The sequence below is a fragment of the Lissotriton vulgaris genome, chromosome 4_1 (assembly GCF_964263255.1).
Source record: "Lissotriton vulgaris chromosome 4_1, aLisVul1.2, whole genome shotgun sequence".
In the NCBI taxonomy this organism is placed as follows: Eukaryota; Metazoa; Chordata; class Amphibia; order Caudata; family Salamandridae; genus Lissotriton; species Lissotriton vulgaris.
In genome coordinates, this window is record NC_141691.1 from 1,172,468,546 (window position 1) to 1,172,491,911 (window position 23,366).

At 42.2% G+C, this 23,366-nt stretch overlaps 1 protein-coding gene across 8 annotated transcripts in view; it reads right to left on the bottom strand.

The window, feature by feature from the left end:
- RELCH (RAB11 binding and LisH domain, coiled-coil and HEAT repeat containing) overlaps positions 1-23,366 on the bottom strand; it is an 853,871-nt gene that overhangs the window by 162,426 nt on the left and 668,079 nt on the right. The window lies entirely within an intron of this gene.

Here is a 23,366-nt window from a genome sequence, read left to right on the forward strand (position 1 = left end):
GGATCTTCTGAAAGGTGGAATTGAGTAAGTGTTCACCACTATTCAGAGAATGGAAAAGTGAAAAGTAGGGATTAAAAGGTGTATCAAATTACACATGCGCTCTCCTTTTCCAGATAAAGGCGCAGATAGATAAGAAATTGATTAGTACTTTCAGTAAAATACTGGTGCCTCTTGACAAATTCGCAACAGAAAACACTGTTGAAATTCTGAGGTACAAGCATTGTCAGGTCATAAGATGCAAGGAGGGTTGTTCGGGAATCTTGCTAAATACAGTAGACAAAAGAACCCAACCATTCCCAAGATTCAACATTTGTTGGCCTATGCAACTAATAATGAAGCAAGCAATAATGAAACAATCCATTTTAAAATAACTCTGGTCTTATTTCAAGGTGAGGGAAGGGATGTACACAAAATACAAAAGTAAACATACAAAAAATATTACAAAACAAGATCAGCTGCCAACAAAAGTTAAAAACTGTACAAACACATGAACACAATCAATGAATGCAATATGCCTTCGTAACACGATTCACCTTTAACCATTAAAAAGAAAAAACGAATAAGCATGCATTGCTCACAATATACAATCCAACAAAGCTTGGGGGCAGTAATTCATCTCAAACGTTTAGAGCTACAGCAAAAACGACACTAAGCTCTTAACAGATTATGGATCATGAGTGCTTCTTGTGGGATAAGGTCTTCCTATTCACCAAGAGGGTCCTCCTCAAATATATATATATTTTTTAAAACGTCAGATATGCGGTGATTGGGGGCCTGTAACACAGAACAATTTAAAGTCTGCAGACTTTTTAACACTGCTATTATGACAATTTTAAGTAGCAACCTTGCTAACAATGTATTGTTGTAAATAACCTAAATCGCACCATGTGCAGACAACTAGCAAAAAAAACGGTGCATCCTTCTCCGGTTTACCTTAGGTATGCTCCAGAGTTGGGGTTTAATGATCTGTAATACAAACACTATGAACTGAATTATACCGTGCTGCATAAATACCCTCATACACTCACAATTCACACCATCATAGAACAAGCTGTTAATTCTTTGCAACATACAAGAATGGAAGGGGCGAAGACTTGCTTACAGGTAAGCTACTCTAAAGTTACACAGCAAAAAAACAAAAACGTGCAGTCATTTTCTAGTAAGAAAATGTGACATGGCTATCATCAGAACACACTGGTTGGAGAATGGGAGTTCTCGCATGGTAGTGTCATGTGCCTAATCAGGCAGGCAGACCTTTAAGAATAAGGCACTTGAGTGTCACTCTGTAACCTAGAAAAATAAAAACAGAGTGACTTCTGCAAAGTTAACACGCAACATAGTCGGGGTAGAATCTCTAACCTCTGGATTCCTCTAAAAATAACTCAATGCAAGGTTGCTCCTGGAGTTTTAAAACTCATTTAGGGGCTCTGGTAAAACCACTTGCCAGTGAAATTTGGAACAGAATTGTTTAAAAAAAAGAACTAAAATGACTCACTGATTGCGCAAATAATTAACAATGTTAAAAGACAACACTATTCCTGGCCTCGTTATAAATGACCTGATGCTCCAGGGACTGTAGGGATGGGAGGGGGACATAATATTTGCAATGTCATGAGGATCTCTCCTGATGTTGATTTGGAAGAGTCAAAGTTGATAGCACCACATAGGGATGTGTTCTTTCATGTCATGGAGAATTTGTGCAGCCTGGCAGTTGGTAGTTCGAATCCTTACTTGTCTACAGGACAAAGTATTTTTCATCCAGAGAAGTGTGGTCAACATGCTTTATATGTCAGGAGTTTGTCAATAAATCCATTTTAGAGCTTGTATCTCTTAAGGGAGAAGGCAAGAAAGTGGTCTAGGTCTCTTTGCAAACATGTACGGATCTTTTCAATTAATCTTGGCACCCAAGAGAGAAGATACCTTTAGCTATCCCCATTTGATTCCATCAACCTATCAACTGTTTCAGGAAGAATAAAAGACACTCTCAGCAAGCCCATTGTGGGTTGTTAGTGCTGTGATTTAACCTGCTTGCAGCATTTAGCTATCTGAGAATAAACTGTATTCCATAATTCCTTGCTCAGTGCATCACTCAAGTAGTGGATGTGGCTGACACTATTTCTGTCTTGGGTCAGAAGAGACAGAAAAGACTAAGTCAGGTGCTGTAAAGCGTGCAGGCTGACCAGTTGGCTGGTACTCTGAAAAATTAAGTGAGTATGTTCATTGACATAGCCTGCAAAGTTGAGCTAGCCATCTCTTGTCCTCAAGTTGCTATGAGAACACTGAAGCAAAATGCTTTTTCAAAGATTGACAGTTTGAGTTTATAATGTCCTGATGGATATGGAGAGAAATCTTATTAAGACCAATGCATGGTAGGGTAGGGTGCCAGAGATGCTTATGTTGATAGAGTCACTGGTTAATATCGGGTTAGGGTCCCAAAGCCCTGTATTTAAAAGTGAAACAATTAAAAAGCTTCTCCTGAAAGATTTTTATGGCTCTGCTGGCGATAAAAGACTCAATTACTTGATGAGCTATAGTCTTCACAAGTTATCGGTCTAGGATTCCAAAGTCAGAGGGTGAAAAGGCCCCAGCCCCCGATATGATACAATACAAGAAGTACTTACTTACCTTTGGTAGCAATATTTCTGGTAGAAACACCATTTTGACTACTCCTTTGGGGCTTCAGACTGGTCGGAAAACCTTTTTCCCCCAGCAATGACTCACCAGTGCGATCAGGAGTTGCCTCATACCTCCAGCCGTGTCTCTGTTTTGTATGTGCCTTCACTGGAGTATATTAGGCACCAAACAGCATGCTGATGCTAGTTTTTTATTCTTTATCTGCCCCTAATCGAAGCGTGCAGAGGAACTGAGAGTGCACAACAGCACTATGCAACATGCCTGCATACCCTGCAATATTATGTATCATCATTCTACCTTCTTGAGACGGATGGAAGGCAGTGAGGAGTCTTGAGGACTTGAAATATTGTTATCAAAGGGAAGCTTTTTTCCTGATGGATACATCTCCTTGCAGATTCATGATTGAGTCCCAAAGAATTACCTCCATGAGACGTTAGGATTGACCAGTACCAGTTAACCAAGGAAGTAATGAAACACTGCCTGGGTAAATTACCTATCCGTGCATGTCTGAACAGTGAGGCAGAAGTGAAGAGCAAAAGTGTGTACAGATGTCAACCAGCCAGCCAAGGTTAGCAACCAACAAGCATCGGAAGAGAGCGGTGGACACAGCAATGACTGTAAAGGAATAGGTACAAATATCCGCCAGAGGTTCTTTCTTGGTCAGTGCCAAGCCGATTTAGATGCATGAGGATCTCGCTATTGAGAAATGGTGCACTTGGATCCGCTTTGCACTTTTTAGCTCCAGCGATGGCTACAAAGAGATGATCCTCCTCAATGGACCCTCGATGATGTCCAGACAAGTATGACGTAGTAAGACACACCAAATCAGGTGTATGAAGCTGCTGCTCCTCTTTGGTTGAATGTGGAAGGGGTAGAAAGATGGAAGTTTAACAGACTGTGTTATATGAAATGCAGAGACCACCAAAGGTCAAAAATATGGACAGCGGGGGTAAGGCCAGCAGGCCCCCCAAGATGATTGCAGTTTCTTGAGAGCTCCCAAGTGGGCTCCTGTTTATACTCTTTTACACAGCCTCCAGACGTCTTTGAAAGACCAGTATTTAATCCCAACGTGTATTGAATGCTGTGTCATAGCAACAAGCTTCCATTACTGCTTTGTACAAGGACTTTGGAGGGAATGATGAGTTCTCCCCTGGGCTGACTGTGAAAAACAGTGAAGCAGAGTACAGGATACAAGCTTAGAAAACCCTGCCAGCTCCAACCGCTGCCAAGGCAAGTGAAGTGGCATGCTTTAAATCTAGCACCACTAAGACTATGCTGGAGCTTGAATCAACGTTGGAGAGGCTGGAAACATGGAGAAATGAGACAGCATCCGAATTCAGGGTGTGCCTGGAGTAATCTGAACTGAAGCTCTCTGCGAATAGATGGTATTTGTTCTGCGTGATCTGCTGGAGACGCAGTGGAGTGATGCCACGATGATTGTCAGTAAGATCTAAAGCTGTTAGTTCCACTTGAGGGAGGGTTTAATTCCAGGTTTTGAGAGGCCAGATTTTATGAATGGCCAAGCAGAAAACGTAGAGATGGTGGGAGAGGTTAGATTTCTCTTCATTATGGAACTGTGTGCCAACACTGTTGCAGAAGAGAGGTCTGTTGGAAGTCAAGAAGAAATTGACTCTCAAGGACTCATAGTCTCAGTTGATTATACAATTTTTCTTAGAGTGGAACAAGATATTTTAGGTGGATAAAGCCAGGATTTTTTAGTGGGGTTACACCATGATTTTTGGTGATTGTATTTGAGTGGCTAAACATGACTCAGCACAACAGTGATGTACCAGAAGTTTGGAGCTGGTTTTTGGTTTGGGATTTCAGATTTGGGGTGGGGGATGCTCCGCATGTAGGAGGTGGGGTGGAGTAGGTGTGAGCTGGGGCCCTGAACAGTACATAGTCCTCTTTTATGTCTTTGCTTTTTAATTTCTTCCCTTTTTGCCCTTAGGATGGCTGAGAAAATGGGCTATGGGCTGAAACATAGCATGTTGTATAGATAGAAAAATCTGGAGCTGTGTTTGATAATAGAACCTATGTTTCGGTTACCTAGTGATGAAAGATCTAAGAAGACAATACTGTCTTTTTGCACTACTAACATTATGAATGATAAGATTTAAACCTAAAAAGGACAGACAGGTGTGAAGAGCCAACTCAACTAGGTACAAAAACAGATCTTAAGAAAACATTCCCTGGATGAGAGAGTAGTCTGCTTGGGGATCTCCCTGAAAGACTTCAGCACAAAAAGTAACCTCCTGTACCCAGATAACCTTCGGTGCTTGGAGGCACAAGAATCACAGGCTGCAGGTTCACGTCCAGCTCCCAGACAACACATACCGTCATCAAGGGGATATAGAAGGGACATTTTGCAGTCCCACATTTAAGGCTTCAAGTCTGAGGCCCTCTGAGGAGAAATTTCATCAAGATGACTATGAAAAGCTGAGAATTATTCAGGCAGGGTACAGATATAGAGCCCCAGACCACGCTGATGAGGGAGAAACAGGAATGTTTGTGAGCAAGCTGGTTGGGCTCAAACATACTCCAGTAACCCCATATACAGAAGTGGAGGTGCAGCTGGAGCCGCACGGTTCCACTTGCAGCGCTGGGCAAAAACGTTTTCTGGACCAGTCTGAAGTCTGGAAGGAGTAGTCAAAGGTGAATAATCTGCAGGAAGATGTATCTACCAAGAATTCAAGTAGTACTAGAGTATGCCTTCTAGAACTGTTCCTTTCAGTCAAAAAGGCTTCCAAAAGAAAACCTCTCATATATGGGAGCACACAGTTTCAGGGTCATAGGTCTCTAAAACTGGGGAATTTAATGGCAAATACATTTTCCTTTTGCTAACAGTATGCTGCTCAACAAGCACCAGCATAAGAATGGAGTGCGTGTTGGCCTGGTGACAGACACATTTTTCCCTGAGGAGAAAGCCCTGGGATTCAGTGTAGACGAAATTGAAGATTTTCTCAGAAGTACACTCACCTCAGAAGTGGAAGACAAGTCACTTATTGTTTGGAGGCAGGGGGAAACCTCTGAAAGGAAGCCAGAACCAAATATGGATCACATATGTTTTAGAAACAAAGAAAAATTTGCTCTTGGTAGGAGTGTCACTCCGGGATGTCTGTTACCCTCAGAGGCCAATTCAACAGGTGTCCTTAAACGCACCCATTGAAGTGTGCCACAAAGGGAAACCTACCAATATACCAAATCATGGTAGTGGAAGTCTTAATAGAAGCGAGGATGTACTGTGGCATGGGAAGTTCAACTTCAGATTCATATTAGCACGAAATACACAACACAACATGCTTTCCACCCCTCCAGAGATCCTCCTTTCTACTGGTTGAAAAACGTTAAATTGATTGTCCAGTTTTGTCAAATCTGACTGAAGCTCCTTGAATTCTGTTAGTCCTGGTAACCTGAAGGTTTTGATCACGTTTATGAAAAGCTAATTGGCATATGCAGAAATTACTATGTAACCAAGCAAAAATTTGACAAGTTAAGTGCTTCTGGAAGTAATGTTGAAATCAAATATGTCTGTCCTACATGGTTCCTTACACATTGGCCGGTGCAAGTGTTCATTTCTACTTAATTGCAGAAGTATTATTTTGGAAATTTCCAATATTTTAGCTTGCACATTAAATTTGCTTTAAAATTGATTGATCATGGTTTTCAAAGTCAAAATGATAGCAAGGTCAACACCCAGCTAAACCGAAAAATTACCACCTTGTTCTTCCTTAACCTTATGCATGAAATATGGAACAGAAAACTGCTAAAACCCAGAACAAGTCTATTTTTTATTGAAGTCTACTGAAGAATTGAAGAAGAAAACTAGAACAAAGCATAGTCTGAAATATAACAAGTTGGATACCTGAAAGGGTTGATAAATAGACCCATCAACACACTTTGTCTGTGGATGGTATACTACTTGCTATGATTATCTGTTACAACCAGTCCCATACCTTTGGAACATAACAAGGTGACAAGAATAGATGCTGTGAACACCAGGTACTAGAGTTGGCGGTATACTAGGAACTGCTAACAGTCTTTGAACAGAAGTATGAAGAGTCCTGGACATTTTGACAAATTAAATTCTTTGTCAGGTTTTCAAAAAACTTGCTGTACATTTTACTTGTGCAAATCAAACTATATCTTTCAGAATCTGCAGCAACAGGCTTCTTTGAAAACTGTCAAGCTCAGACCAGGGTAAGTACAAAAGGTCAATTTCAATAAAGTATACCACTCCGATGATGGTTTAAGGTAGTGTATTAAATATCCAGAACCCGGTCAGTCACTAGGAGCATCAGCTCATAGGAGCACAAGCCCTCACCCACCCAAGTATGGCATACTTCATCATTGGGACTTTGACCTCGTTTAAAGGGGCTCTTTGCCAGAGATCTTTTTTGCCAAGTGGGATTGTAAGTGTGCAACCTAGGTGTGTGAATGAATACCAGCAACTGATTTCGAAGACTGGTGTAGGGAGCTAACATTAACTATAGATTCCTCACTATCTTCTCTTTAGTGGATAGCAGATCTAATATGTTTATGTTTATGTTTATGTTTATAAAAACTTTTATAGCGCGCTCTATTACCACGGGGTATCCTGGCGCGGTGAGTACATTGACAACAGGAGTGATAGATCAAAACCAGAACGATCTGTTAAAGAGGGGCATTGAACAGATGAGTCTTAAGTTTCTTCTTAAAAACAGTAATGGTTGGCGAGGCTCTAAGGAACAAGGGGAGGGCGTTCCAAGCAGAAGCTGCCTTAAATGAGATTGATTGGCCTCCCAAACGGGCGTATTTGTATTTGGGAGTGGTCAATAAGCATTGATTGGCCGATCGTAGGGCACGGTTAGGGGTATAGAATGAGAACCGTTTCTGCAGATATATATCGGTCCCTGGCCATGAGCTGCTCTAAATGCCAACACAAGAATTTTGAACAAGATTCGATGTGGTACTGGTAGCCAATGCAAACTTCGTAGGTGGCTCCGCACGCTCGACCTCCTGGGGAGAGAGAAAAGCAGACGTACTGCAGCGTTTTGTATCACCTGAAGGAGATGAACCATGTACGCAGGTAGGCCATTAAATAAGGCATTAGCATAGTCGAGCCGAGATAAAATCAGGGCTCGAAGAACAGTCTCCTTAGCTGCCCTGGGCAGAAGAGGGAAAAATCTTCTCAGGGCACGTAAGGTACCAAAGCAGATGCCGGTCAATTTTTTTATGTGATCCGAGAACTTCAGATCCTGACCGAACCAGACCCCCAAGTTCTTAGCTGGGCCTCCCGTCGCACTGGGGCAGGGCAGGTCCGGGGGCCAAATCTGATCCTTGAAGTTATCAGGAAAAGAGCCGAAGAATAAGACCTCGGACTTGTCTTCGTTGCACTTAAGTTGGGCATGTGCAAGCCACCGAAATACTTCAGACAAACAATGCTGGACTGCTGATGGATCAGACACACCCTTAGGCCAGGTGAATAACAGCTGTGTGTCGTTAAAAACAGGATTGAGAATCCACAGGAAATAATGTTCCTAGTGTTGTCTTTTAAATACCCACTCTTAGGTAAATGATATGGGTAAATGATACAGTAGAATTTAGTCAATTATGGTCGAAATATTTCATACTTCTTCTATCCCTAAGGATCTATGATTTTGCACAAACGTATGGCCTGTCAGGTTCACCCTTGGGTTTGATCCTTGTGTTGACCACAAACTACAAATAGGTAGAAACCACCAAAAATACGAAATATAGACAAACACTTAGAAAAATTAAAAAACTGTGCTAAAATAATGGGGAAAAAATGGTGCTTGGATGTCTCACCATAGTTACATGTTAGTCCACTAAAATCGGAATTCTTACTGATCATCCACTTCAGTGTTCCATCCCACTGCTAATCTGGGTAAAGTCGTAAACCGCCTGACTGCAGCCCAAACATCATCATTAGTGCTAAGTTCATAATCTTCACCACAAACAAAATCCTGAACCATCCGATCCACAAACTCCCAACTTATTCTAAAAATAATATCCTATATTTCAAAAGACAACTTCAAAACAGTATTTTAAACATTAGTGCTCTTAAGGTTTGATTATGGCAAGGCATTTCTCACAGGGGGTTCCCATGATGCACCCGTGCACTGTGAAGGAGGCCGTTCATGCACCTTCCAGGCTGGTTTCAGGTACAAAAGGTAATGAACCCCTTACGTGTATTAAATAACCTTAAACTACGTTCCGCTGAAGCCTGTATCATCCATTCATCACTTCATCTTGGAACTTAAACTATCTTGCACAGAAACTGGGCATCGCAGGTGGACTCATATTCCTTCAGGTTGCAGACTGCTTCCTAATTTAAACTCCTTCCCTCAAAAAGAAAAAAACAGCAAAAAACCCTTATAAGGGAGCGTGCCCAAAGGCTGGTCCTCTTTTCAGGGTGGATGATAATCTGTCATAAGAGCACTGAAATGGTCCGGTGTCATTTCCACCTATAATAATATTCTACAGATTAAAAATCTTGTTAACATTAGAAACCTTTGATGAGTATTGAGAGTGTACAGCGGAGTATTCTGCGTTGGTATTGAATAATTTTTGATTGGTTTACCTTTTATGTATGTTGAATGCATCATAATAAAGCAAACCGCTTATACATTTCTATACACATATGCCTCTTCTAATGTGTTATGTAGCCTGCTCTACTAAAATTGAGTATATAAGTTATTTCTTGTTCGCTGGTTCTATATTAAACAATTGGGCACTCTTTTTGTCTCGTCCTTGCTCCATATACAAGGAAATAACTAAAATATTGACTCCTTTCAGAATTCAGAAGGGGCCTGTCCTTTTCGTATCCTAACCGAAAATGGGCAAAAACAAGAATAAAGCATTACGCTTTTTAATAAATTAAAACCAGTGATAGCTGCCCACCAATTAAAGTCAGCTACCTGCTTTAAAAACATATTTTTTATATCCAGTTGTTGCTGAAATGTCAAAACAATTAAATAAAACAGGTGGGGGATAAGAAAAAGGAAAGAGCCCCTGATGATTTTCCTCCAATTTTATGAATGCAAATACTGAGGTTTTCAGCAAGAAAGAGGGACATGCCAGGGTCCTTCTTTTACAAAATGCACAGTGAAACAATACTCGGATTCGTACAAGAATTAGCAGTCTGAACCTTCTATAATTTAAGACTTTGCTGCTTACAAATACTGCCATTGACAATAAAATCGAAACAATGCACTCATGGGTAACATTCAGATTGTTTTTTGGTTTTGCTATCATGAATATTCCAGTTCAAACTTCATATCATGCTCGAGATTTTACTTACAACTGCACTCATATTAACAAATGTTGGTTTTCCTCAGCGCTCTTCCATTACCTCTTCTCTCTTGGACCTTTGAATGGTTACTCATTACGTAATAAGTACGTACAACATTTTTATATACCACTCTATTTGCTTCTCCTGTTCCTATATGTAACCAATACGTAGCTATGATCTAACCAGACTAAAGTTACCACTGCACTCAAAACTATGGCATCTTGATTTTCATAGTCCCTCTGACTTTCGGGCCTAAGTGGCGTGTTGGCCTTTGCTACCACCCTCAATAGATCAACTCGCCATCGTTTGTCCTCTTATTTTAACTTTTGAATTCTACTGCATCTTTTTTTATTTGGTTTTATTCAAAACTGAACCTCTCCCTCTTCTAAAAGGTTTACTGACCATCTGGTCCTCTTTACCCCTTCATTGTCAAACTTACCTGTATTCTTTCTTATACTCTCTTATTCTTGGTGTAATATTCAATTCTTCCTTAGATTTTTCATTGAAGATTTACTTGTCTGCTATTAAGAACTGTCATGTTCAGCTTTTCAATATTAGCAAACGCTACCTTTCATCCTGTTCTCCTCTCTGAAACCCAACCTGCAAATCTTAATTCAATCCTATCTTAGCTACTGCTCTCCTGTTGGCATACATACATTCTTAATAGCCCTTCTTTAGACAATTCAAAACTGCTATGTGTGCCTACTTTTCTCTCTTTCACCTCATTCTCCACTACTCCAAATATGTATCAATTGAATCTTTCTCTACCTACCGTATTTTCCGGCGTATAAGACGACTTTTGAACCCCTGAAAATGTTTTTGAAAGTCGGGGGTCGTCTTATACGCCGGATACAAAATTAGACCCTTTGTTTTCATTGATTTTTCGACAGCGCTTGCGACCCAGCGGGAGCGTGGGGGGGCTCTAAACTGCCGTCCGACACAAACGGGTAAAGTCCGCGCTATATAAAATCGCATGCCTGCAGCCAGGGATACCGAGCAGCTTTGCACCATTTCCCGCCCACGCTTGCGACCCAGCGGGAGCGTGGGGGGGCTCTAAACTGCCGTCCGACACAAACGGGTAAAGTCCGCGCTATATAAAATCGCATGCCTGCAGCCAGGGATACCGAGCAGCTTCCACCGTGGAGACACAAACGGGTAAAGTCCGCGCTATATAAAATCGCATGCCTGCAGCCAGGGATACCGAGCAGCTTCCACCGTGGAGCGGAACGTTTATTACATAAACCCAACGTTAAGTTACATGGATCAAGTGCCTAGACTGACCTGCACACGCGCCTCCACATCCCCAGGCAGATGGATGAGGCAGCAGGAGGTCCTGAAATATAACAGGCAGCTCTGAAGATGGCGGCCCCCACTGTGTTCCACATGTGCTGATCTCTCTCTCCTTCCAGAAATCTCATGCTCGTCGGAAGGAGGGGAGTGTCAGTACCACGTGATCTCCTCAGTCCATGGAGATAGAAAGTTGGACTGCGCTGGAAGTGGGGGTCGTCTTATACGGCGAGTATAGCATGAAACCTAAAGTTTATCAAGCAAAGTGGGGGGTCGTCTTATACGCCGGGTCGTCTTATACGCCGGAAAATACGGTAGTCTTTAAGTGTTATCACTTATTGGTGCCACCATAGCTACGCTCCATAATCACACCTTATGTCCTTAGGCAGGAACTTTATTTTGCCTCTCTATGTCTTGTATCTCTCCCTGCCTTTCGGAGTGCTGCTTTTCTTTCCCACTCATCTGAGCTACTGCATCCTCAACTCCGGATCAGCTTCCTGTTGTTTTAAAGTCTACTCCTAATCTTTCTACCTTCAAGAAACTATTGCAAGTGCATTTATTATATCCCTGTTACCAGAACTGACTGACTCTTGTCAAAAATTGACTTACTTTTCCATTTGTACTGACTTATTTTGTGTTTCAAGAAATATTTGTTAGATGGACAATTCTCTTTGGTCTACTGAACGTTTAATAAGCCTGTGAGACATACAATGTCATTATGTAGCAGACTACAGGTCTCCACTCTTCATCACCCCCAAATAAGGCAAATATGCTGAATAATATTAGACTTCACGTTTAACAGAAGCCTAGAGAAGTACAGTATTCCATAAAAGAACAAAATAATATTCCACGTTTATGCTACTGAATCACAAATTGGAAGATACTTCTACTCGTAAGGGCCAATAAAAAGGTTATACTTTTCAATCTGCAAACTCTATGAAAGTCAATATTTCTGTACATGCGTAGGGATATAAGAGGGGGCAATCTCATGTGGAAAGTCATGGGCCAGAATGCTTTCGAAGGGAAAAGGAGGCAGGAACATGCAGGCCTGCCAGTTGCGCTTCTATGCACACAGAGTCCTAACAGGCGGATAAAGGGAACAAGACCACTCCCTCCTTCTTAAGACTTAGGGTTTTATTGCAGTACCAGCAGGGTAGTAAGAGTTGGCCTCCCTCTAAGGGTTAGCTATGTATACTGAGTCTTTTTTACAGACACTAGACATACACAGCCAAAGCACTTCTTAACACAAATCAAGAGCAGTAGTCCAGATAAGTGTAGGATATCAGCGACCTCAGTGTCCAGACGAAATGCCACAGGCATGTATTTGGCATGAAATATGTAGGCAACCTGACACTAAAAAAACTAACTCAACCTGCAATTTTTAAGTTGTCACAGGGCGATGCCAATACAATATTAATTTTGCCTACCATAGGCACATTTTATCTTCCAGGTCCCATAGGAGCAGGTTTGAAGTACCTGCATTTTCATGTACCACGTTTTATACAAGTTGCCATACTTAAACGTGCCTAGGGGCTTGAGATCACTACTGCCACCCTCACTGATAAATAATGTCCGGTTCCCACTGAAGCCCACTCTGAGATAAGCCTGGTAGTCTGGGTTAAGGAGTGGGCCTGAAGATGAAGCATGCCAGCTTGAACGGTAGATAGCTCAGTACCCATTCACTCAAATCTTGGTGATTAAGAATCGGTTTACCAGGTTTAGGATCTCTCTGGTGATATGAGACCCTTGTTTTAATTTACACCACTTGCAGTCATTTTTCTACTTTGGTTAGTTGCTTCTTAAATTTGACAATGAAATCAGTTCAGCAGCTGCATTCTTAACTCTTTCAGTCTACTGAGTTATTTTAATTGAAAGGCTTCCATATAAGGACGGTGGTAGTCCAGCCAGGTACTGGAGGCTAGGCCTGCTACCAGCAAACCCCAAGCAGATTGAGAAGAGAAATAACGATATTCATTTTGCCAGATTAAAAAATACAGTACTTTCCCTACCTCAGGGTATGATCAAAGGTTAACTCAAGAACGTTCAATTGTTTTAACACCTTAGCTGCTATGGAACGTCCAGCTCCAGTGCTGGACGTTCCATTGCGCAGGTGCAGTTGGAACGTTCAACGGCCGACGGCAGCACTACGGAGGTAGTGGTGCCGTCGGCCCTTGAACGGGCGCAGCACTTATGAGGTTAAATTTACCTTAATTGAAACTTCAAGAAGTGTTCTAAAATGCAGTGGTGTCAGTTTGTGGGACTGGCTATCCCTTCAATCTAAATAATATATGCTCTGTTTCACTACTGTTTATTTGGAATTAAACTTAAAACATTCAGGTCGTTTTACTCTATTCAGAGATAGTAGTACCCGAGCCTTGAAAACACTGTGTGGCTGGCTAACAAATACTTGATGCATGTCTTATGAGAAGTTATACGTATTGCCTTTCTTGGAACTGGTGGGTACCTTGACTTCAGGATGTTAATTGTTATTGAGGAGAATACTTCTTCTAATAGCTCAGCTTCTGCCTTTAGAACCTGAAAACAGTTGCTAACCTCCTGACCTTGCCCGCCAAAAGGTAATATAGGATTCAAATATGTAAGAATAAATGACTGGGCAATGTATTTACAACAAGCATTATGACAATTGAGGAAATAGAAATTTTTAGGTAGCTAATGTGTCCCCCACTCGCACCCCATCCATACACACGTGCCCCATGTATGTCCTGTAATTCCTTTTCCGTGCTTGCCAGGAAGACGCATATGCATTTGCGTCCAACGTTAACATGTCAGTTATACAGTTCTCCAAGAAAATCACGTTAATTTGGCTCTTAGGCCTATGGTGCCAACGTCTTTACATGGTACACTTTTGAATAAAGCACACGTTTTCTCCATGTTTTCTGGCTCAGTCGAGCCAGGCCCTTAATCGAGGCTCCGAGTCTCTTCTGTCTCTGAAAGCTGTAGTTTAGGTATGCATCCCTGACCTCTATCTTACATCCTGCCCAGACGAGCGGTGCCCGGCTCGGCCTGGCCTGCCTGCCAAGACGGTATTTTGCCTACAGTTATCTGTTCAGCCTCCTCGAAAACACATTCCAGTCTAGTGAAATAGGTAAACATGTTTCCGGCTGCAGAGCAAAGGGCCCTGCCTTCCTGTCTCCATGCAAGTAATTTACTGCACCCGTTACCATGGTAGGCCCATGGCCCCCGTACTTTGCATGAAGATCCATATGCACGCACTAGCATTCACTGATGATCGGCCTCTGCCCGAGAAACCTTTCACTTCAGACGAAACATCCTCTAAACACAAGATACCAGATACGCTATAGGTGCAGGTCGTTCTGACATCCCAGACATTAGTCTCCTCTACTAGTGCTAAAGTCAAAGCCCCCAGCTCTCCCCAGTTACACGTCATGCTCAGTTGCGCGCGCATACGTGCCAAAGGTTTCTGCTGATCCTGCAGTATTTCTCTAAGCATCCACCCACTTGTGACGTTTCTCTGACTTGTCAAGTGCACGCCTACGTGTACGCCTTCTTACACGCCTCCTGTTACGCGCATGTGTTCTTATCACTCTCTCTTTTCACTTGTTACGCCTACTGTATTCATTTCAATTATACCGTTTTACTATATATATTGTGTGATGCCAATAAAATGTTGACATATATTGCATATCCCTTCCTGAACCTTAGTGGTGATGGAACTTGATGTCCAGTGGCTCGAGCTACTTAATTAAAGCCCGTATGACTCAGATTCCACGGACTCTGCCTCTCATTTGATTGAGCTATCCTTATTGTCATTTAATGTATAGAAAAATAGTCCGGTAATTTTATTTACCACACAATAGATATAAGCCTATTTCTTCATTAAAGTAAAAGCTGCATGTCTATGAAACTGATTCTTAGTGTGAATACAGTAGAGAAGCATTGTTACATTCTTTCATTTTTATTTGAGGTACTGTTAGACCTGACATCCTTGGTGTGGTCATCTCCCAAACTTTTTGCCATCACCTTCTGCCAAATTCCCCCCCCCCCCCCCCCCTTTTCTGAAATACGTTTTTGGTGGCATTAGGACTCTGTGCCCTTTAATGCTGCTAACCAGCACTACAGTGCTTGGACTCTCCCCCTAGAACATCCTAAAATAGCCCTACATGGGATTGGCACATGTAATTTCTGTATAAGTCTATGGTATATGGTACATATGGTACTACATGTACCCAGGGGCTGCAAATTAAACTGCTGCCAGGTGTAAGCTTTCCTTTATAATACATACAAGTTTCCCCCTAAGGTAGGCCCTAAAAGCCCAAAGGGCAGGGTGCATTGTATTTAAAAAGTAGGACATGTGTTCTTAAGTTGTACATGCCCTGGTAGTGAAAAACTCCTAAATGTTCCCTACTGTAAGGCCTATCTCTCCCATTGTATAAAACTGGATTACCTTATCACATTTAATGAGTGCTAGCTTTGAACTGGGAGCGTATAGGGATATCATGTTTAGACTCAAATGTAATTTCAAATAATCTTAAAGGTAAAGTCTGATTTTAAGTCACCATTCTGTAAATGCTTCTTTTCGAAATTTCAAAACTAAACAGTGGCACCCATAGGTGTTATTTAAAATAAATATGAAATATATAGGTGGTAAAATAACAAACAGCATTTAATGCTATCACCTTATCTTCAAATCTCACACCACCATAATGATTATAATCTTTATCAAGTTCATTCAAAAGGAGAAAATGGTAAACACATTTTAATTATATAGTTGTGAATAAAAGCAGATCAACAGTGTGTACAGTGAACTTTAGAACTACAGAAATATACATCCAACAAATATGTGTGTACTTCTTCTAACAAACATATATATTTATAGTCCATAAGCCCTCACAGGGCTATTTTTTGTGTATGTTTGATTGCTAATTACGTTGACAGCATTTCGAACCATGAAGGTAGCCAGGTCACATCAGGACAAGAACAATTCGGGGGGGGGGGGGTGTTTGGGGGGGGATGGGGGCATCTGGAATGAAATGATTATATACATGCAGAATTAATGTGATATGAGGAGGTCTGGAGCAAATATGGTGTAATGGCGAAAATAATACTACCTTGTATCTGAGGAATCATATGCTGCTTTCAGTGGTGGAAGGGATGTAAAGAACGTTTGAAACTAGCCCTGTGGTTAGGGACGTGTAAAAGGTACTACTGTGAACTATAAATAATCGGAATTAAGTTTAAAAAACAATGTTAAAAGTAATGAAATGATAAAGGAGCATATCTCAACGCATCAAGAGACCTGACGTAGTGGTGCTGTATCTTTAGAGGCAGCCAGTGGCAGCCTGAATAGCAAACAAAGAGTGTGATGCCGAGGACAATCACTGTCTTATTTGTGCGTACGCACAAATCACAAGTGAAGGCAAGGCTTGGAGCACGTTAACCAGCCATTGAGGTGGACCCTTCTAGGAGGGAACTTGCAAAGAGCACAGAAGACACCTGGACCTGAATAAGGGCCTGGATTGGATGCAACAAAAAAAAAAATACAGCTATGAAAAAATGTAAATAGTTATGAGAATGTTTGGCCTTAAGGAAACAAACAAGGGAAAGACCATAATTTGTTTAATTGCAGCCCACCACAGAATCAATCACAAAGCGGAAAACAAGATCAACAAATAATAAAGTAATATTCCCTCACCAGGACTTCTGGTGGGACAAACTTGTATCAAGTGCATAGTAATGACAAGAGTCCACACTTTGTAGTAAATAAGGCTCAAAGATCAATCCTGGAGTAAGGAAACAAGTCCACGCCATACTTCATTTGAATTCAGACCATTGTCAAATAAATCGCAGTGCTTAATTCATCTGTATTCCAGTTCCTGCAGGACGAAGACAACATTTCCACCTCTCAGCAGTGCTTGTGCGACTTCCAGTATCTGCCATCTATTCTCATTAGATGAATGACCAGCTTCAATAAAATGGGATACCAATAGTGCTGTGGTGACTCCTCATTGGAATCCTACTTCTGTGCCGGCCAATGAGTACCTTAATTAGCAGTGTGGTCTGACCAATGCAGTTCCCAAGAACATGGGGCCCGATTCACAGAACTAACTTAAGACAAAATCCTAAACTTACTACCATTTTGGTATTCACAGAAGGCTCTTACTCATTTTGGTATTCCCAGAAGGCACCTACTTGTTTAGGTATTCACAGAAGTCATTTAGGAGTCCTAAAGTTAGGAGTCCTAACTTTAGGACTCCTAAATGCCTTCTGTGAAATCCGAAAGTCTTAAAGTTAGGATTTTTCTCAGTTTACGAGTAGTAAAGTTAGGAGTTTGAACCACTCCTTGCTTATCATTATGTGTTGTTTTCTTTGGGAGGGTTGGTGGGGTGGGGTGGGGAAGGGAGGGAATCATAAATGCAATGAATGTTAGGAATCTACATAGCGTGAGTGAGCAATGTTGTTCTATTTTTTTTTAGGTTGATTATAAAAATATAAGCTATCATCCATAGGACACGGTGTGAACGGCACACTGTGAGACAAAGGGACCAACTATCGACGTAGACCAAGACACAGCAGGCCAGACAGCTCACCAGTTACTTAGATTTCTCACCTGGAACATTAGGGGCCTGAATGATGGCAGAAAGATACATAAAGTTGCAGCACATTTAAAGAGAGAAAAAAAATGTAGCAATCTTACAAGAAACCTATCTCAAACCCGAAAATATTGTATTGACCCAACACAGAATGCAGGGCCAGTGCAATGCTGCAGGCTTCACCTCACATGCTATAGAAGTAATCGTCTGGATAAACCGGGGCTCTGGAATTAGACTGAAAGAGGCATTTGTAGATCTGGGAGGCAGATTTGTAATAGCCCGTTGTAATAAAGAAGACCAGGCTGTCCTACTTGTAGGTGTGTACGGTCTGAACTAAGACTGTACCCAGTTTTATCACTCCCTCAGTGTGTGTCTATATCAATGGAGTGGGTTGCCACAGATTTGGAGAGGAGATTTTAATTGCATTTTGAATCCTGAACTTGATCGCTCTAAGGGTATTCCTTGCCGTCCTTCTGCAGCGGCTTGCGCTCTACTAGAAATTATGGATAGGGAGAATTTATTGGATATATGGAGGCATAGATCCCTTCACTGGGACAGGTTACAGACACACTATTCCTAGGTAAACGATACTCACACCCTTACAGTCTTCTGGATGATCTCCAAAAGCTTGGCTTCACAGGTTCAAAGCTGTGAATCCCTTCCGAGGACTTACTCAGACCACTCTCCAGCGTTGTTAGTGTTAGAATTCAATGCTCTGAGGATTTCCGCTTTTACTTGGAGATTCCCCCTTACTCCTTATTAGACTCTGTCTTTAGGACTGACCTAGTGCAAGCCATTGAGGAGTTCTTTCATCATAATTTGGGTTCAGTAGATCATATTTTACCTTCAAGATCTATATTTGCGGTGTGACTCTTTCTAAACACAGGCGTCCTTCACTCCTTAAGGGCCTGTTTGTCTGGTCTAGAAGGGGAGAAAGCAGACATGGAAGGTAGATTACAGGGCTCAGAAGATTCCCGCATCCTCACTGACATTAAACAAAAGACGAGGAATTTCCTGAGACAGCTAATGCGGAAATTAAACACATGGGAAAATATGCTACAGCACATACATATGAGGAGCGAGATCGCCCGGGAGCAATGGCGGGCCTTCTAAGATCTAAAAGAGATTCCGATATAACAGAAATAAAAACCGACGAGTGACAGGTTGTAAATGGAACCAACCAAATTGCTGAGAGGTTCCGCAGTTATTATGAGGATTTATATTGCACGCGGATCCCCTTAGATATGGAAGCCATAGAAGATAACCCAACTCAAATAGGGATGACCTGACTTACCTCTGAGCATAGAGAGCACTTGATGGCACCACTGCAACCTGCTGAAATCAGAACTGCACTTAAAGGCATGCTGTCAGGGAAGGCGCTGGCTTTTCAGTAGCGTTCTACAAGGCCAACCATGAGTTATTGATTCCACATCTAGTAACACTATACGAGGAAATTGTGAAAACCAGTACAATGCCACCCACAATGCGAGGCAATAATGGTCACAATTCTGAAACCTGGGAAGCAGTCTAATCTTTGCACCTCATATAGACCGCTGTCATTATTAAATGTAGACACCAAATTATATGTGAAGATTCTAGCCAACAGATTAGTGCTCCTATTGCGGGTTGGGGTGCACCCAGAACAGGCAGGCTTTGTCCTTGGCCGCAGATTAGCGTATAACCTTTGAAATATTTTTGGCACCAATCAGCGAGTCAACCCGGAGATTAAAGCAGCTGCTGTGTTCCTTGAATCCGAAAAGGCGTTTGACTCTGTTGAATGGGGGTTCATGTTTGCAGTTCTTCGCAGAACGGGCGTGAGAGAGATACTTATACGTCTCATCTCATCTCAGTGATATATACTGAGCCCCGGCTGAAATATGTGTAGGCAACACGGTCACCGCTTCCACTGAGTTTACTAGAGGCACTTAACACAGCTGCCCACTGTCGCCTTTGTTATATGTGGTAGTAGCAGAACCCTTAACTGGTGCGCTACGTGAGTATCATTTCCCAGGTTATAACCTCATTATATCGGCATATGCTGATAACACACTCTTATATATCTGCAACCCAGACACTAATCTTACTCCTACACGTAGAGAAGTAATGCGTTTTGGTGGGCTCTCAGGCCTCAACATGAAGTGGGATGAATCTAAAATATTTTTCCACTTACCTTTGCTATGACCCGTAATATTGGGCGACCAACTCAGTACGTTATTAAGGGATACAAATCCACACAGATTCGGTAGTGGTACATTTTAGCTAACTATGGGACGGCGATACAAAAACTTATGTAAGATGTGGAGCGCTGGATTAACCTCCCATTATCTAATATTGGGCAGGTAGCCATAATGAAAATGACTGTGTTCCCTAGATTTTTTTCTGTTTCAAAACATCTTGTTGCTTTTATCAAGAGCAGTTTTTGTCAAATTACGCACCCTTCTGATAAAATTGGCTTGGGCCGGGAAGCAACTAAGGTGCCAATGGGAAATTATCACTTTGTCATACGATATGGGCGGCCTGAATGCACCAGACCTCGAAAATGTATTATAGAGCTGCACAGAGTACATTTGCAAATGACTGGATTCATGGCCTGCATTATTCATCACATTTGTATCTTGAAAAGGATGCTGCTGACCCACATGCTCTAACTCAGATACTCTTCCTTAACTCTACAAGACGCCATGGTGTATTTGATTCCCTGGGTGTCACGGCACCGGTCTTGCGGATCTTCTTGGACAGACAGGCAGGTGCCCTCCTGTATTTGCTGCACATACCAGTGCAATGGTGCTCCTGGTTCCCGATGGGCCAGGAGAAGGGAGCGACGCGCACACTGCAAACACTCCGGATAACCACTAGGGGCGATTTTGTTACGAATGGTAAGGTATGTAGTTGGGAGGTTATCCAGGAAAGAGCATTAGCACCGTCAGCGCTAACCTGATACCATTATTACAGAGTCAGACATACGTTGCACAAACTATTGCAAGATGACATGCAAGAACCCCTGGACGCACCAGCATTGACTGCCTTACTGCAGATGGCAATACCTGCGAAATTGATTACTACATTTTACACATTTGCATAGGAAGCACACAGACCTAGGATGACAAAGGCGCAACTAGATTGGCAACGAGATCTGGGAAGGCCCATTAGTGATAAACATTAGCAATACTGCTTCACCATGACTAAAACGGTCTCTATGAATGGAAGACATAGGCTGATGCACTATAAGTATCTCAATTGAGTTTATTACACGCCTGAGTGTTTGCATCGCTATGGTCTGTGCGATGTGTGGAGGACAATGCCGGGTTTACACACGCTGCTTGGCATTGTCCTGGGGTACATGAATTCAGGCACGCAACTTTCCATGAATTGGAAGCCATCGCTGGTGACACATTGGAGCTCAACCCAATGTTGGCACTGTTGGGTTGTGACCTGAGCGTCGACAAAAAGATTGATTGCTACTACACTGCTGTTAGACAAGCGCCGAGTGGCAATGTGTTGGGCCCATGGTCCGATACAGATCATAAAAGACTGGCATGCGGACATGGTTTACAGCAACAGGCAATCGGATGTGTATAGTGACCTGCAACACTCTATATAACCCAGCTTAGAAACAGGATGCGGCTGTTGCCAAAGTCTAGCTATATAAGTTTGCATTGAAATAGAGATTTCATAACTTGACAAGATTCTCCTCTGTGGACAATGTCATTACAGCTGCTGTATATCCTGTGTACTCCATCACTGTTGGCCTCATTGTACTTAACCATGGTCTACTAGCGGTATTATTTTCAGATGTTTACATCTATCATTGTGCACATGTCTAAATGAGGGCACCTGGTCGGAATATTTACTCATTGTATATTTTCAATAAATACATTAATACATTTTCTTTTTATTCTGGTCTTTGCCTTGTGTTCCCTTAAGGCCAAACAACTATTCTTATTATTTCACTTCTCCATATTAAAAAAAAAAAAAAATTGTATCCAAACAGGCCCCTATTCAGGCCCATGTGTCTTCTCTGCTCCATGCGAGTTCCATCCAAGTAGGGCTCTACGCTAAGAATGGAACGCGTATGCACTCCCAGCCTCGCTTTCTCTTGTGATTCGCAAGCATGCACAAATAAGACAGTGACAGTCCCCGCGCTCAATACTTTGTTTGCTATTCAGGCTCCCGTCGGCTGCATCTAGAGATCTGGCACCACTACATGTGGTTTTCATCCACTAAGATGTGTTACCAGGGGTATGAGATGTTGCAATATGCTCCTTTACCAAGTCATTACGTTTCACTTTTTTTTAAATTAATTATATATATATATATATATATATATGCAAACATATATATATATTCCGTAGCTAATCTCCCTCTCGCGAAGTAGATTGAGGTGACACAGCGGGGTTAAAGGTGCACCATTTATTTCATTTCCATCAGGCATGGCGCGTTTCGGAATGTCCTTTATCAAATGCCCTTGAGTGTGAAAAGTGCCACTGGTGTTTGCAGTTCCTTTGTCAGTCCTTTATATTCTCCCATTTCACTGAAGTAGTTATGGTTGCCTAGAAAACGTTGCACGGAATCACCATTGCCTCCTAATTAGGACTGCATCTCCCAGCATGCAGTGTTTCCAGCATGCTGGCTGGTGGCTCTGTTAAGTCGGTGCTATTTCTTTTTTCCCCCATTGGAGACCCGACTTGTAACGTGTTCAGGCAGGAGCTGTTACACATGTTCTGGGCTGTGTGGTGTCCTCTTCCCTCACTCCCTGCCCCGCATTTCCATTGGCATCAGGGTCGGAGAGACTAATGAAGTAGCAGCTTCCCTTCATTTAGGTATGAACTGCCAGTTGGCAGCCTTTCCTCTGATGCTTCCGTAGTGCGAGGCGGTCGGGAGTCTTCTCCAAAGTTTGTCGACTCCCAGGACGCTTGTGGGAGGGCCATCCTCGCGTGTTAGCGACCACGCGCTAAATATTCCGTAACTAATCTCCCTCTCGCGAAGTAGATTAAGGCGACACAGCGGGGTTAAAGGTTCACCATTTATTTCATTTCCATCAGGCATGACGCGTTTCGGAATGTCCTTTATCAAATGCCCTTGAGTGTGAAAAGTGCCACTGGTGTTTGCAGTTCCTTTGTCAGTCCTTTATATTCTCCCATTTCACTGAAGTAATTATGGTTGCCTGGAAAACGTTGCACGGAATCACCATTGCCTCCTAATTAGGATTGCATCTCCCAGCATGCAGTGTTTCGATCACGCTGGCTGGTGGCTCCGTTATATAAATATATCCACCAATGTGATCCTTCGACTCCGTGTGCTCCGTGCGTGCTCAGCGTAGGGGCCAGATCATGGCCCAATCTTTCACTATCTACACACCAAGGACGCGGCACACTGGATTTGGATATGTTCAGCTAGTTTTATTTACTTCAAAGCTCGAACCGAAGCGTTTCAGCCTGACCTCTGCTTTGTTCACCGTAAGTGAGCCATTGTTTGTGTTTAGTTATATATCCCATTTTGCCATTAAGGGGCATTCTGGGATACGTAGTTCATTGTGCATATAAACATTTATACATTTGATGCGGCAGGCAAACGTCTAA